This window comes from Mus musculus, chromosome 2 (genome assembly GCF_000001635.26).
Source record: "Mus musculus strain C57BL/6J chromosome 2, GRCm38.p6 C57BL/6J".
In the NCBI taxonomy this organism is placed as follows: Eukaryota; Metazoa; Chordata; class Mammalia; order Rodentia; family Muridae; genus Mus; species Mus musculus.
In genome coordinates, this window is record NC_000068.7 from 65,580,355 (window position 1) to 65,594,584 (window position 14,230).

At 42.1% G+C, this 14,230-nt stretch overlaps 1 long non-coding RNA gene across 1 annotated transcript in view; it reads left to right on the forward strand.

The window, feature by feature from the left end:
• Gm34833 overlaps positions 1 to 4,934 on the forward strand; it is a 31,518-nt gene extending 26,584 nt beyond the window's left edge. Inside the window, exon 6 of the long non-coding RNA XR_003953838.1 lies at positions 4,157 to 4,934. This is a non-coding gene — a long non-coding RNA (predicted gene, 34833). The remainder of the gene's footprint in view (positions 1 to 4,156) is intronic.
• Positions 4,935 to 14,230: the final 9,296 nt, after the last annotated feature.

Genomic DNA, 14,230 nt, shown 5'->3' on the forward strand with positions numbered 1-14,230 from the left:
GTGCATGAGGAAAGTTGCCCGTCTCCTCTGGATACCGCAGTACTGTGTGACAGTAACTGCTAAATGACCTAGGGCGAACTCTATAAAAGAGGCCAGCCAAAAAACGAATTAGTAAATCTCAGCGAGGTTTAAGTGCTGATCAATGAGCGTTGAGTCTCTTACATCCCAGTGCAATGTATCCACATATCCGTGGGACACAATAGCAGAGAATTCAGATGCCACTTAGGTCTTAAGCATGGACAGCCAAATTTCAGGGGAGGCCCCTTGTTCAATGACTGCAAGTGCTTGAGCAATCACAACCTTGTCATTTGTTTGTTGGGTTCTGAGCTTGCAAACTAACCAGAGCATAAACACAAGTCCACAGCAGACGACAGCAGCAAATAAAACCACCCCCACCCATTCCTTAAAATAAGAAAATGTAGATGAAATCCAGGAGGAGAGACCCTCTGTCAATGACAGGTCCACTCGTGTCGAGTTGATCTTTAGAACAGCCACTCTCAGGGCCTCAAGGGTCTCATCGATTCTTTCAGACCAATTTCCTGCAAGATACAAAGAAATATGCCTAGACAGATTAGCAAACATGTAAATATTGATTTTTCCCAAAGGAGGAAATATGCGTGACATCCATTTGCCAGCTCAAAGAACGGGAGCTAATAGTGGAGCAGGACCTTGTAAAGAGTGTGATGACTGAGTTACGGGCCAGGTTTTTGGCCACCAGTGAGAAGAAATAATATTTTGTCTGCTCCTGTATCTAAAATTTCTTTAAATTGTTTCCCTTCAAACTTTATATGCCCCAGTACAGGGGAACGCCAGGGCCAAAAAGGGGGAGTGGGTGGGTAGGGGAGTGGGGGTGGGTGGGTATGGGGAGCTTTTGGTATAGCATTGGAAATGTAAATGAGCTAAATACCTAATAAAAAATGGAAAAAAAATTGTTTCCCTTCTATAACTAACTCCAAGGATGGCCTGGAATCTAAAGGCATTACTAAGTAAGCAGAATCATTTTCAGTAGAACCAATCGCTCTGGCAGCTGGAGGAATACCAGAGGAAGGAAAACAGCCATGTAGGCTTGGCAAAATTATTAGTTGAGCTATTCTGTCCCCTTGTGATATAGAAAAGACACCTTGAGGACAAGAACAGAGAATCTGAAGTTCCCCTTTATAATCCTGATCTACAACTCCAGGGTGGACAATAAGACCTTGTAGGCTGCAAGAGCCTATCTCGTATATCTCTAATTGAACGGCAGTCCTTAGCCCAATGATATCCTTTTCCACATTTAGTACACAATCCTGGTGCTGTCCTTTTTATAGGGGCTCTGCAGTCCTTTTTTAAATGTCCTGGTTTGCCACAATTAAAGCAAAGTTTGTGCTCAGTTGAATCCGAGCGCCTCCTCCCCTGCAGAAGGGCTGCTGCCAATCCAGCATTAGTAAGCGGCCCTCCAAGCTCACGGCAAACCTTTAACCAGTCCTGTAACCCCTTACTCTTTCTAGGGGTAATTGCTAATCTGCATTCCTGTGTAGCTTGTTCATAAACCAATTGTTCAATTAAAGGCATAGCTGCTTCTGGGTCTCCAAATATCCTCCCTGCTGCCTCCGTCATTCTGGCCACAAAGTCTGAGAAGGACTCCTGTGCACCTTGAGTAATCTTGGTCAAATGCCCACTTGCCTCTCCCTTCTTAGAGAGTGCCTTCCATGCCTTAACAGCGGCAGTTGAGATCTGAGCGTATGTTCCCCAATGATAATCTGTTTGGTTAGCAGCATGCTGTCCCGGACCTGTAAGTAATTCAAACGTCCACGTTCTTTGGTTCCCTTCCATGGTGGCATTGGCCCTTGCCTGTGTCTGGCAGGAGTCCTGCCACAAGGCTTTCCACTCAAGATACATTTCCATACTGGGGGCTGCAGCTTTTACTACAGTCTGCCAATCACCAGGAGTCATAGCGTGATTCGCAAGCCTTTCGACTTGTGCTATAGTGAAATTAGCGCTGACTCCATAATTGCGAACTGCTTCTGCAAGCTCCTTAATCTGTATATACTCTATCACTCTATCGGAGCGTGAACACGCCCTCCCTCAGCTCCTTCAAAAACTGGGAATGCTTGCTGCACTTTTCTCTGTTCCTCTTTTGGAATGAATGAATCTGAATGATACCTCTGCACATAAGGCTCTGAATGGTATCTCTGCACATAAGGTTCTGAATGGTACCTCTGCACATAGGGATGAGGTGCACTAGGACCCTGAAGCCGACAGTCCGGAGGTCGAGCAGCAAGCTGGCTTTCGCCAGCCGCTTTTTGCCTTTTTCTGGACTGAGTAGCTCGCTTTTTATCTTGCTGGTACCTTTCTCCCTTATAACGAACTGCTTCCTTCTCCAAGTCCGTTTCTTCAGAGGAGCTAAGTCCTTCATCTGATTCTGAGCTACTAAGAGCTAGCCGCTTAAACTCATCTAGTGGAGGGTTTACGTTCCTTCTCCTAGAAACCTCCGCTGATCTTTTTTCTTTTCTTTTTCCTTCTTCCTTCCAATCTCTCCCCAGGTATTCTTACCTGACATTAACTTTTCCTCGGGTTCAAGACCCATGGAAAGGCCTGTATGCTTAATTGGTGCACCATGTTTCCTCTTTGCTCCTACTCTCTCTCCCCGCTTTACCTCTAATAGACTGACTTGAATTTCGTCCAGAATTCTCTGCCCTGCCTTAACCACTTGTTGACATGTGAAAAGGAACAAAAAGGCTTCTAACACTGGAGAAAGTTCAAGGTCAGACATACCTCGTAAAGCTGTAATGTGTCCCGCAGTTCTGGTTCCGCCTTGCGAACGAGGTATCTCCCTTGCGCTGGTGTGATGGTAGTTCCCGGGTTTCTCAGCGCCACTTATCCTGAGCTTTTGTCCCCGCTGGCAAGAACACACTCAGGACAACCAGAATCTTCTGCGGCAAAGCTTTTATTGTTTACTTATCAGGAGGGAAGACCCTGAACCGAGAAAATGGTGCTGCTTATGTAGCCCGCAGCGTGACGTTTCAACACCTGATGTGGCATGACAGCTCCTGATTCGTTGCTCGCCCATCACCCCATTACTACGCCACGAGATGGGCAGTGAGTTCACTCTTGCACTTGCGCATAAGGCTTGTTTACTAGTTAGGCGCAGTGGAAGCCAGCGCCATCTTATAATGGCGATTGCTCATGGCACGCATGCGATTGCTCGCGGCAAGGCTCTCCACACTCTCCCTCTCTCTCTCCCTCTCTCTCTCCTTCTCCCTCTCTCTGTATGTTTGTATTACATATGTAGGGTATACATATGTAATGTAATTTTAGGTGAACAATATATTCAATGACCTTTTCAAACATCATCAGTGCCATTATCTGTACTCTTTCCTTCTATATGTGTCCTCTCTTCTCCCAAATAACCTCTCTTTCTCTATTTCCCCTTTTATAGAACTTATATAAATTCTCCCCTCTGGAGCCTCTCTTACTTCTTCTCACTATTCTAGTTTCTGTGTTACTCTATGTTATATATATATATATATATATATATATATATATATATATATTCATATATTTTCATATATATGTATTCATATTCATACACACACACTGAGAATTTGGAGCTAGCAACTACAGTTGAAAAGGAACATGTGGTGTTTTTCTTTCTGGACCTGGGTTACCTCACTCACTTGATCCATTCATTCACCTGAAATGTCATGATTTTCTTTCTTTACAGCTGAGTAGAGCTCCATTGTATATGTAGCACATATTTAATTATATATTCATCACTTGAAGGACACTAGGTTGTTTCCATTTCCTAGTTATTGTGAATAGGGTAGCAATGAACCTGACTAAGCAAGTATCTGAGAAATAAGATGACAAGACCTTCAGTCATTCACGAAGGAGTAGTATTAATGGGTTATATGAAATATATTGATTTCCAGACTCTTTGTTTCATTTGGCTACTCCACCAACAGCGACTAGGACTTCCCTTTTCACACATCCTAACACCATCCATTGTTAGTTGTTTTCTTTTCTTAGACATGCTGATCAAGTGTGGCTTACATGCAGTATGCATAGCTGTGGTTCATAGCCTATTTTTAATTAGGTCATTTGTATCTTGTGGATTTCTTAACTCTTCCTTTTTGAGTTTTTTTTTTGCATATTCTAGATATTAATTCTCTTTCAGATGTATAGATGGTGAAGATTCTCTGCTATCTCCCTGAGGACTAGTATGTCATAGTACTGGAGGGTGCTATGCAAACTTCCAAGATACAAAAGCAAGAGTTCTACCCAGCTGTGATACCTATGAACTACAACAATGACCATCAATTCAAGGTATCTCCAGTGCTGCAGTAGGGGTACCTATATCTTTGGGATAACCACAGCCATCTAACTGGATTTAAGTCCTAGTTGATAGGAGGGAATTTGTGCTGTAAACCTAGCTGACTATATGTTGCTGGAAAGGCCAGGGAACCTACAGGAAAATCCACTACTGGCAATTATCCTTAAAAGTATAATTTCTAACTTCATTCTGCTTATGTATCCTTATACCCACACATAAGTGTAGATCTCATTTTTTAATCTAAGAAGCTCCATCTTGCAGCAGAGAACATTAAAGAAATCCATATCTGGTCAAAACATAGAGAATAGTTCACTCCAGAATATCCAACCCAATTGATATATCTACAATACAATCTATACTCCAGGCTCAGGGACCATCCAGGAAGTAAGGCAAAGCAGACATCTTGCAAAATCCATAAGACCAAGACACATCTGCTGCAAAATTGTGCCTTTTACATGTTACATGCAAACTGAAACAATGATATCTTAACAGTATAGTGGCCTAAACAAGATCTGAACAATGACACCACCAGTAAACATGCCAATATTGACTAGGGAAATCTCATTTCACAAGGCCCAATCCTATATTGCCTTAGTCAGGGTTTCTATTCCTGCACAAATATCATGACCAAGAAGCAAGTTGGGGAGGAAAGGGTTTATTCGGCTTACACTTCCATGCTGCTGTTTATCACCAAAGGAAGTCAGGACTGGAACTCAAACAAGTCAGGAAGCAGGAGCTGATACAGAGGCCATGGAGGGATGTTCTTTACTGACTTGCTTCACCTGGCTTGCTCAGCCTGCTCTCTTATAGAACCCAAGACTACCAGCCCAGGGATGGTCCCACCCACAAGGGGCCTTTCCCCCTTGATCACTAATTGAGAAAATGCCTTACAGTTGGATCTCATGGAGGCATTTCCTCAACTGAAGCTCCTTTCTCTGTGATAACTCCAGCTGTGTCAAGTTGACACAAAACTAACCAGTACATATATGAAGCACTGTATGTAATTAATGACTGTATTCAGGTGGAGAATCAGTGAAACCACCTAATTAGGTATTCAGTACTAAGTGGTCAACCTTAACATTTTTGTAAGGGTAGCCCTAAACAAAACCAGCAAGTTGTGTGTGTGTGTACATGTTGGTCCATGATATGTCTCACTGATTGGGTGTGGAACAGTCGTTTGGGCAGGTGAAACTCAGGGACTGCTTGACTGTGTTTACCCAGAACCACTGCCACCACCGCTGTGAGTGCTGGGCTTTGGGGAAGCACCGAGACATCGACACCGTTCAGGGGATGGAAGAATGAAGTCTAACATAGGGGGAGGCCAAAGTTGGGTTTCCTTTACTCCTGGGCACTGGGGTACAACACAGAGGAATTGGGAATGAAGGATCAGGGGTTCATAGGCCAGGATGGGGCTGTTATGGACCCACGGGCTGAGGGTGATTATGAACTTGGGGATGGGAAAATGGGGAGCTCCACCTTAGCAAAGGTAGTGGAGATGGTCCAGAAGTTCGATGGGCCTCCTTAGGCTGCAGCTCTGTAGGCAAAGGCCTTCTCCATGCTCCCTGTGGTGTTTCAATGGAAGAGACAGTCCATGTTTATCCATACTCTTTGACTGTTCATCATGGAAAGTGGATGCATACCAACTTCTCAGGGTGGACCAGTGATTAATTCCCTTTTCAGGGAGAAATGTCTGGGAAGGGAAGCTTATTGGCTAAACCCTCAGGACCTCTAGGTACCTCATTAGCATGGAGAACTCTGTTCTGGGGCTTCATGACCACAGATCAAGTTTCCTTCTATGAGAAGTGTGACTAGCACATGTTCCAGGCCAGGAACCTGGCAGGGAGCAGGGAACAGGGAGCAGGGAGCAGGGAGCAGGGAGCTACCTACTGTTTCAGGGTACCTGAACGCCAGGGACTCTGAACCCACTCCTGGCATGGTCCACTGTCCCACATGTACATTCCTATACTTAGTAATAATCAAGAAAAAGAGACTATGAACTTGAGAGGACAGGTGGGATTCAGGATACTGGCACTGGAGTAGTTGGAGGGAGGAGACAGAGGAAGGAAATGGTGTAAACACAATACTAACATATGAAATTCTCAAAAACAACTTTTTAAATCTATTTGGAAAAAGAAAAAAGAAAAAGAAAAAACAAACAAACAAACAAAACAGCAAGCAGTACTTTTACCTTTCCTTAAAGCATTTCCTTAGCTATGAACAGAATTCAGGACAAATTGGCAATGTTTAGCCTTCTAGAAAAATCTTTTCCTCCACCACCTAGGAAGACAGGTGACCTGGCTTTGGTCCTTGTTGGTCTGTGTCTCTGCACACCTGGCCTCAATTGTTCAACCTCAGGTGGAGTGGGTGGGATGAGACAGAGCTGTCATGCAGAGAATAAATGGAGTCAACCCTGTGGTTGGCTTCTGCCCCAGGCAGTCTGATGGAGTGGAGGGGCGGGCAAGGACGAAGGGAGGCTCAGGAGGGAGCCAAACAGAAGCACAGATCATGCAAACACAGACTTTTGATTCTAGAATAATTCCTGGAATTAAGACCCAGTAGTTAAATGCTGGTTAGTATCAAGGCAGGTGCTCCATCTTGGCTGGACAATTGTAAGCGCTTGGATAAACATTGGTTGTTGATTTAGTCTTACTGTTTTAAGAGTGTCAGTTTCCAGCCTTCATGTAGAGTTCACTAATTTACTCTGTCCAGCCCCTTATTTATTTATTTATTTATTTATTTACTTACTTACTTATTTGTAAGATTGAGGCTAAGAACATAGCAGCCACCATTAAAGGAAGATTTTTCCCTTTACATTATTTGTGTATGTATAGAAACACCAGTAAAGGGGGTGGTCTGAGAGCTCTATACCTTAGGTATGGAAAAATGGGAAGTATTGACATTCATTTCTGAGGTTTGATTATCGTTTTGTGTGCAAACCTGATCATATGTCAAAACACTGGGAAGGGATGCACCAAGGCAAAGAAAGCTCTTCTGAGGTGTCAGGGAGTAATTTCAGGCACTGATGTTGATGCTTTGAAAATAATTTTGAGGTGTTCATTTACTCAAAACAAAATTATTGAATAAGATGCTGCAGTCATTGTGCAAGGCTGGGGCCCATGAATAAGAGTGGAAAGCTCCCTGATCGCAGGGATGGATCTGGTAGCACATGGAAGGGGGTTGTCAACACAGCCAGCCAGCCTTTCAGCATGCTGTGTGTGGGAAGGTGACGGTATGCACAGGTGTTTAGGGGCCCCAGATTGGGACTGCTCCTATTCGTGTGCTACAGAAACAGCCTGAAAAAAATGAATTGCAGACTTAGAAAATGTAAATGCCCTAAAGTCAGAGACACCGAACAGAACACTGTCTATAAATCATAATAATGTGCACTTCGAAAAAAAACATTTAAAGAAAATTCAAATATCTATATTAGCATCAGCTGTATTGGGTGGCTTTGTGGGCTGTAACTGGCTGAACCTGGATTCCAATGGGATAAAGGCAAAAGTTATAAAGGCCTCGTGGAAATAAAGAGGGCAAGAACTAGATGTCCATCAGTGTCCCAGTCCTCATCAAGAGTTCATGGTGGCACGTACCTTTACTCCCAAGTTAGGGAAGGCACAAGTGGATCTTCATTTATAAGTTCAAGGCCAGCCTGATCTTCTTGTCTACAAAATGAGTTCCAGACACTGTTACAAAAATAAATATCCATTTCTCTTTATGTCTGACTCCTTGTCTAGATAGGCTTTGTCTCCATGGACTACTCTAAAACCATGGCTGACATCCAGGAATATTGAAAAATGAGAAGGCATGCACCCTACTCTATATGCCAACTTAAATCTCAAGAAACACTCCAACCTAGACAGGCCTAGACACTGAGAGAGTGTGAGGCTGGCTTTAGATGACTAAACCTAAATCATATGGCCATTTCAGAGAAGGGGACAGAATCTGCTCACCCACCCAGGTTTCCAGGATGCAGATTGACAATTGGCTAACCATAGGAACTGGGCAATCAATCTTCTTATGTGAGAATAGTTGTTGGATAGCACCATGTGGCTTTATTTTAAACAATACTTTTTATTTGAGATTGTCATATAACCACATGTATATTTTAAATATCAAATATTTTTCTCTTATTTAAAAAAAAAAACTACCAATATACCCCAACGTCTTCAACTACTCTTAGAAAGTATTGATAGAGTGATTTGCTAGAAGAGATTTCCAACGCATATTTGAAATCAACATATCTGTGTGGGAGCACAGAGAGAGTTTGTACTCGTCCAGTGTATCCAGAGAAACAGACCCTATACTGTGGACAGACAGACAGGAAGGGAGTCTGATATAGAGATGGACAGACAGACATAGAAGAAAATAGATCAAAAGGTAAAAACAATAGACAGATGGGAGAGCATATGATAGACTTACTATAAGGAGCTGGCTTGAACAATTCTGGAGGCTGAGGCTCGGAGGAGACAGCATTCAACAACATGGGGACTCAGGGAGCCCATTATCCAGTCCAGAAGCAGGAAAGGAGAGCAATCCTTTTTTTAGCGATGAGATATACAGGCAGAGATAAAAATCTTCCTTACTCAGTTTCTCTGTCCTTAATGAACAGAAGGATGCTCGTTCACATAGGAAAGGACAGCCTGCCTTACTCTCCCAGTTCAAATGCTAATGTCAACCAGAAATATTCTCACAGACACACTCATAAATTATGACGCACCCAACACCTGGGTATCCTGTGGTTCAAACACGTGGGTGTGCTACTCGGCCTTATAGAGTCCAGCCTCAATCCTCCAGTTGTTATTAAATCCTAAATACAAAGAAAAACATGGGATGCAAAGCACAGATTTCTATAGTGTTCCTTTAACACATTAAGGACATTGCAATTAGGTTCCACATTATACCTGCAGGATGCTTTCATGCCTTTGTAAATATGCAAAAACAATTACAAATAGGATGGAAGACATTTTCCTACAAGCCCAGGTCATCTGGTGTGATGTGTCCTATGCATTAGCAGAAGCAAAACCTCGTGTGAATGGAAAGCAAAAAAAATAAAGATAGAGATGATTAGTGCCCTTTATTGTAATTAAAAGAAATCTCAAGTTCTAAGAATAAAAATGCTTTCTAACTGTTATCACTTGTCTGCTACTATTTTCCCTGAGCACTTGGTAAATAAAAGCACCCCCCCCCGTGTGTGTGTGTGTGTGTGTGTGTAATATTGTGCTTCTCCTTTCCTGTGGTTTCCTCAGAGTCTGCTTAGTTACATTAATCATCAACATCATTTGGAAAAAAGTCATCTGTTCATTCATCCTCAACTTATGATTTAGAAATTTTTACCTCCAACTGTAGCTGCCTACCAAAAACACTGACCAGTCTTCTTCTGATGGCCAGAAAGCACACATCTCGGGAAGAATGACGTAGAACTAATTGGAATGGGATCTAGATCTTTGGCTCCTCGGGTTGACAAGCCAGGGCTCTACTCTGTTCTCTTTCCCTTCTTTATTCACTATGAATAGTACTTCTAGGCATACTCTCTACTCTGATTCCAGGTGGCCTCCAGGAGCTCCATGTTCAAATCTTTATAGTCCTAGTACAGATGAAAGAAAAACATATCTCCATTGAGTTATGCTAATAATCTGCTATTCTAATCTTTTGGCTTGGATTGGGATTTATTTTCAATCTTGACCCAGTCCTGGTGACAAAGGAAAATAGGTTCTGACGAAGTGTAAGCTATACATTAGTTGTCTGAAACTGAATTCAGTCTGGGCATCACTCATGCTGTAGGAATTGAGAACTTGACAAAATTTCTTTCAAAAATTACTATGGGATGGATGCTCGAAGGTAAGGGGATAAACACAGCATGCCAAGGTTATCAAATGCCACTAGACAATCCCAGAAGGGGACAGTAGTGAAGGCAGGGAGTCATGTGGTGACATCTGAAGCTTTCAGGAAAAGCAGTTTCTATAAATGGCTTCGTTGAAGGATTATGCCCATAAAGAAAATATCTGTGGAAGTTAAGCATCCAGGAAAGTGCAAACACCTCTCTCTGTCCCAAGTTCAGACAATATTAGTAACCATGATTCTTCAATCTATGACTTCCCATGACTTCTAATACTTGAATTTAAAATTTTCTAATTAGGTATTTTCTTCATTTACATTTCCAATGCTATCCCAAAAGTCCCCCGTACCCCCCCACTCCCCTACCCACCCACTCCCACGTCTTGGCCCTGGCGTTCCCCTGTACTGAGGCAGATAAAGCTTCCAAGACCAATGGGCCTCTCTTCCCAATGATGGCCGACTAGGCCATCTTCTGATACATATGCAGCTAGAAACACAAACTCTGAGGTGGGGGGTACTGGCTAGTTCATATTGTTGTTCCACCTATAGGGTTGCAGACCCCTTTAGCTTCTCCGGTACTTTCTCTAGCTCCTCCATTGGGGTCCCTGTGATCCATCCAATAGCTGACTGTGAGCATCCACTTCTGTGTTTTCTAGGCCCTGGCATAGCCTCACAAGAGACAGCTATATGTGGGTCCTGTCAGCAAAATCTTGTTAGTGTATGCAATGGTGTCAGCGTTTGGAGGCTGATTATGGGATGGATCCCCGGGTATGGCAGTCTCTAGATGGTCCATTCTTTTGTCTCAGCTCCAAACTTTGTCTCTGTAACTCCTTCCATGGGTGTTTTGTTCCCAATTCTAAGAATTCAATCTGTGTCTTCCCATGACTTTTAATACTTGAATTTAAATTTTTAATAAAAACATATGGAACCTGTGTTTTAATCTTTTGTACATTTATTTATTGTATGTGGGGGTGTTGTACATACTATTTTATACAAGTGGAAGTCAGAGGACAATTTGTGGAGTCTGTTCTTTTTCTGTTCCCACCAAGTGGACTTTAGGGATAAAAATCAATCATTGGGCTTGGGAGCAAGCACTTTTACCCATCTCGCTAGAATTTGTAGTTTTCATGATGTTTTCCCGCTTATTCTTTCATGTGAAGTATTCCCCACAAGTACATCTCATTAACTAAGGTGAGTTCACTATGCATCAATAGGGAATGACTATGGAATGATCTCTAAGAAGTTTTTGTTGAGATTTATTCTAACTACTCATAACTATATATTTTTCAGATGCAATTATATTAAGCCTAACTCATTTTAAATCAAATATTACATTTTACATCCAAAGCCAGAGGTCAAGTGAAATATTTTGACGTCCAAACAGTTGTGAAACTATATCTCCTTTTTGTTTGTATCTCTCTTCACTGCATATAGCATGGTCTGAAATTAAAACAAAGCTTCAATGAATTCCTCATCCTTGGTCATTTTCTGAAGCAAAATATCTACCCATCTCCAAAGCTAGACTTGCAGGGAATGGGTTCTATAGTCTTGTCCTGCTTTTGCTCTCTTTTAATGGTTCCTGTAAACAAGGCTAAGTGGGTAATATGTATAGGACACTTCTTTTCTTAAAGTTCTCAAGTCACAGGGAAAATCTGTGTGTGGTAGCTCCTGTGTTGATTGCATGTAGACATGACTCTCTAGACTGTCTAACTAAATGATCTGCCTCACATGAATCTCCAAATGCTATCAAGAACAAAAATTAATGCTTTTTTAAAATGTCAATACAACCTTTGAAAGGAAAAGATTCAAACACAGTCACGAAGATTGGTGAGATGACTCAACATGTAAAGCATTGCTATGAAGTCTGACAGACTCAGAACCCCCAAAACCATATAAACACAGAAGGAAAAACCAATTCTACAAAAATGATCTCGACAAGTCCCTTCCGCCCCACTCGAGCACCGGGGTACCTTGCCAGCGGAGTCGCCCGACACCCGCAAGGGCCCACACAGGATTCCCCACGGGATCCTAAGACCTCTGGTGAGTGGAACACAACTTCTGCCAGGAGGCAGGTTCGAACACCAGATATCTGGGTAACTTCCCTGCAAGAAGAGAGCTTGCCTGCAGAGAATACTCTGCCCACTGAAACTAAGGAGAGAGCTAGCCTCCCAGGTCTGCTTATAGAGGCTAACAGAGTCACCTGAAGAACAAGCTCTTAACAGAGACAACTATAACAGCTAGCTTCAGAGATTACCAGATGGCGAAAGGCAAACGTAAGAATCCTACTAACAGAAATCAAGACCACTCACCATCATCAGAACGCAGCACTCCCACCCCACCTAATCCTGGGCACCCCAACACAACCGAAAATCTAGACCCAGATTTAAAAACATTTCTCATGATGATGATAGAGGACATCAAGAAGGACTTTCATAAGTCACTTAAAGAATTACAGGAGAGCACTGCTAAAGAGTTACAGGCCCTTAAAGAAAAGCAGGAAAACACAGCCAAACAGGTGATGGAAATGAACAAAACCATACTAGAACTAAAAGGGGAAGTAGACACAATAAAGAAAACCCAAAGCGAGGCAACGCTGGAGATGGAAACCCTAGGAAAGAGATCTGGAACCATAGATGCGAGCATCAGCAACAGAATAAAAGAAATGGAAGAGAGAATCTCAGGTGCAGAAGATTCCATAGAGAACATCGACACAACAGTCAAAGAAAATACAAAATGCAAAAGGATCCTAACTCAAAACATCCAGGAAATCCAGGACACAATGAGAAGACCAAACCTACGGATAATAGGAATAGATGAGAATGAAGATTTTCAACTTAAAGGGCCAGCTAATATCTTCAACAAAATAATAGAAGAAAACTTCCCAAACATAAAGAAAGAGATGCCCATGATCATACAAGAAGCCTACAGAACTCCAAATAGACTGGACCAGAAAAGAAATTCCTCCCGACACATAATAATCAGAACAACAAATGCACTAAATAAAGATAGAATATTAAAAGCAGTAAGGGAGAAGGGTCAAGTAACATATAAAGGAAGGCCTATCAGAATTACACCAGACTTTTCACCAGAGACTATGAAAGCCAGAAGAGCCTGGACAGATGTTATACAGACACTAAGAGAACACAAATGCCAGCCCAGGCTACTATACCCGGCCAAACTCTCAATTACCATAGATGGAGAAACCAAAGTATTCCACGACAAAACCAAATTCACACATTATCTTTCCAAGAATCCAGCCCTACAAAGGATAATAACAGAAAAGAAGCAATGCAAGGACAGAAATCACGCCCTAGAACAAACAAGAAAGTAATCCCTCAACAAACCAAAAAGAAGACAGCCACAAAAACAGAATGCCAACTCTAACAACAAAAATAAATGGAAGCAACAATTATTTTTCCTTAATATCTCTTAATATCAATGGACTCAATTCCCCAATAAAAAGACATAGACTAACAGACTGGCTACACAAACAGGAAACCTATCTCAGGGAAAAAGACAGACACTACCTCAGAGTGAAAGGCTGGAAAACAATTTTCCAAGCAAATGGTCTGAAGAAACAAGCTGGAGTAGCCATTCTAATATAGGATAAAATCGACTTCCAACCCAAAGTTATCAAAAAAGACAAGGAGAAACACTTCATACTCATCAAAGGTAAAATCCTCCAAGAGGAACTCTCAATTCTGAATATCTATGCTCCAAATGCAAGGGCAGCCACATTCATTAAAGACACTTTAGTAAAGCTCAAAGCACACATTGCACCTCACACAATAATAGTGGGAGACTTCAACACACCACTTTCATCAATAGACAGATCGTGGAAAGAGAAACTAAACAGGGACACAGTGAAACTAACAGAAGTTATGAAACAAATGGGCCTGACAGATATCTACAGAACATTTTATGCTAAAACAAAAGGATATACCTTCTTCTCAGCACCTCACGGGACCTTCTCCAAAATTGACCATATAATTGGTCACAAAAAGGCCTCAACAGATACAAAAATATTGAAATTGTCCCATGTATCCTATCAGACCACCATGGCCTAAGACTGATCTTCAATAA